General features: G+C 41.5%; 1 long non-coding RNA gene across 1 annotated transcript; it reads left to right on the forward strand.

The window, feature by feature from the left end:
* The first annotated feature begins 401 nt into the window (after positions 1-401).
* On the forward strand, positions 402-2,345 carry LOC147013877 (uncharacterized). The gene is made up of 3 exons (XR_015050543.1): positions 402-1,578; positions 1,831-1,888; positions 2,178-2,345. It is a non-coding gene; the product is annotated as an uncharacterized LOC147013877 (long non-coding RNA).
* The last annotated feature ends 643 nt before the right edge of the window (positions 2,346-2,988 follow it).

The raw sequence follows: 2,988 nt of genomic DNA on the forward strand, positions 1-2,988 counted from the left end.
TATATATATATATATATATATATATATATATATATATATATATATATATATATATATATATATGTAGGGAAAGAATACTGGTTCTGGCTCACTTTTCCCCATGTAAATGAATGGGGGATTTTCAGCCATGAAATTTTTCTTTTTTTCCCTGAAAAAATAAATCCCCTTTTTAGCCCAAGGTATATTTATTTGTCTCCCCTTTTAACCTGGAGCCTGGTGTTGGCTTAGTTGTTAGGGTGGCGGATTGGGATCCCAGGGTCCTGAGTTCAAATCCCATTGGCTGCTGAATTAACACCAGGGGGTTGACTCAGCCTGCCATCCTTCCGAGGTCGGCGAAATGAGTGCCAGTGTACTGGTCCCGGTGTATGCCCCAGTTAGAATAGGTGTACCGTATCCCTGTCTGTCGTAAGAGGCGACCAGGGTTGGTGTCAGGAAGGGCATCCGGCCATAAAACATTGCCTCAAGAAAAAGCCAAACCCCTGCACAGCAGGGAAAAATGGCTGTAAAAACAGTCATTTTTTTATTTCCCCTTTTAACCTAGGGGCTCTCTATTCAAATAGCCCATACAACAAGATAAAGATTTGTTAAAGGTGATTCGAAAGAAATATCTGAAACGTCTAAGCCTCGGGGCACTCTTTATCAAATAACCAATGCATATTGTTTAGCTCACTCATTGAACCTATAAACATTTGTTCATTCTCAAATTCCTTCAATAGTTTAATTTTCTTTGCACAATAATCCCCATCTAAAATATTGAAAAACAAAACATTTGAATCTTTATATTTTTTAAGATACCCCTTTTGTGCCATTACGAAATGATAAACTTCTCTTAATGATCTCATCTGGCCACCGCCCGAGTTGCAAATCATTTTTGTACATAAACCATGCCAGAAAAAAAGTTTTGTTTCAAATGTTTTCAGTTCATGCCGTGAAAATGAGGAAGTGTTTTTTTGACACGGCCGTGCTGTGTGAATGAGGAAGTGGTTTTGGACTGTCATGCTGTGAAAAAATAGGAACTATTCTGTGAGACAAGGTCTCGTGTTTATATTTTATCTCAGAACACGAACTGAAAACATTTGAATCAAAACTTTTATGGCGTGGTTTATGTCCAAAAACGATTTGCAACTCGGGCGGTGGCCAGATGAGATCATTAAGAGAAGCTTGTCATTTCCTGTGCCCACACCCAATGATTAAGCAATTTCCTCATCGTTGCTTTATAAGCGGTTCGCCAGACAAAGTTTCTGCCAGACGGGATTTTCATTTTTACAACTGAGGCATGGACGATATTTCTTCCGATGAAGCCAACAGCCCACTACAGAGTTGGTAAGTTTGTGTATGCTTTTCTCTTTGAACGATGAAGCAAATGATTATTAATTAAATCATGATAATTCTGATATATATATATTTTTTCCCTGACAGGGCATTGGAAGAAATTGAGTTCACATATCACGACGTGGTTCATGAAATTAATACTCTTATTGAAGAGATCAATGATTTTAGAAGAGAATTGAAAGACATTTTCAATGAGTGGCATGAAGTCTTATCACGTCCTCTCATCTCGAAGGAATTAAACCAATGGTGAGACACGTGTGTGTGCCTCTCTCTCTGTCTGTCTTTCTACCTACCTCTCTCTGCTCTTATTGAAGAGGCCAATGATTTATAATGACTGGTCTCTGATCTCGAATGAATTAAACCAATGGTGAGGCACGTGTGTGTGTGTGTGTCTATGTGTGTGTGTATGTGTGTGTGTGTGCGTGTGTGTGTGTGTGTGTTGCTTTCCCTGTCTGTCTCTTCATCTATACCCTTGACTTATTTTTTTTTTTTTTTCAGCACTATCGCACAACATCAGCTGTTGAAGCAATCTTGTACAACACATGATTTTCTGGAGGTAAATATTTCTGAATTATTATTAATATCACTGGTACAACACATGATTTTCTGGAGGTAAATATTTCTGAATTATTATTAATATCACTCTCTCTTTAGAATGTCGCCTTATGTTGGTTGCATCATTAGTTTGGATGTGGTTTTGTCAGTACACTGGAATTCATTTTATTGACCTTGAAAGGATGACAGGCTCCTGGTGTGTTAATTCAGTGGTCAACGAGGCTTATTCATATTACCATGTAATTATCTTTATAGAACCTAATTATTATCCACTTTTTGTTTCAAAACAGAATATGGTGTCTGAGTTTCGAAATCACAAGGCATCTGAAGAAGATTGCTGGGAAAGGTTGTACATTCTCGCAAATGAATATTTAATATTTTCAATATTAATAAATTATATTTGTTTTGTTTACAATTACTTGATTCTGAATTACAAGAAAAGAATAAAAGAGATGTAAAGGGAGGGGGGGTTGGGGGTGAGGGGGTAGGTGCGCTCCCCAATGACCCATCACCCCTCATCCCACCCCTCCCCTCCCCATGTGTGTGGGGGGAGGGGGGGGGGTGGGATGAGGGAGGTGGTGGGTCAAGGGTGGGGGCGCACGGGGGGGATGAGGGGGTGGGGCTTGTGTGGGCGGGGCTTCGGTGGGGGCTTGTGTGGGTGGGGTGTGTGTGGGAGGGGCTTGTGGGGGCGGGGTGTGTGTGTGTGGGTGGGGCTTGTGTGGGTGGGGCTTGTGTGGGCGGGGGTTTATGTGGGTGGAGCTCGGGTGGGAGGGGTTTATGTGTGTGGAGTTTTTGTGTGGAGCTTGTGTAGGCAGGGCTTATGTGGGAGGGGTTTATGTGGGCAGGGTTTATATGGGCAGGGGTTTATGTGGGTGGAGCTTGTGTGGGAGGGGTGAATGTGGATGAGGCTTATGTGGATAAATGGATGGGTGGAGAGATGGGGGGATGGGTGGATGAGTGGAGCTTGTGTGGATGGGTGGATAATTTTTTAATTAAATAAACATGTTGTGTGTGTGGGGAACTAATTAACTAATCACTAATTATGTGAATATGATGAATATGGGTGGAGCTTGTGTGGGGTTTGTGTGTGTGGAGCTTGTG

This window comes from Eptatretus burgeri, chromosome 13, assembly GCF_056783735.1.
Source record: "Eptatretus burgeri isolate ZD-2024b chromosome 13, Ebu_testis_v1, whole genome shotgun sequence".
In the NCBI taxonomy this organism is placed as follows: domain Eukaryota; kingdom Metazoa; phylum Chordata; class Myxini; order Myxiniformes; family Myxinidae; genus Eptatretus; species Eptatretus burgeri.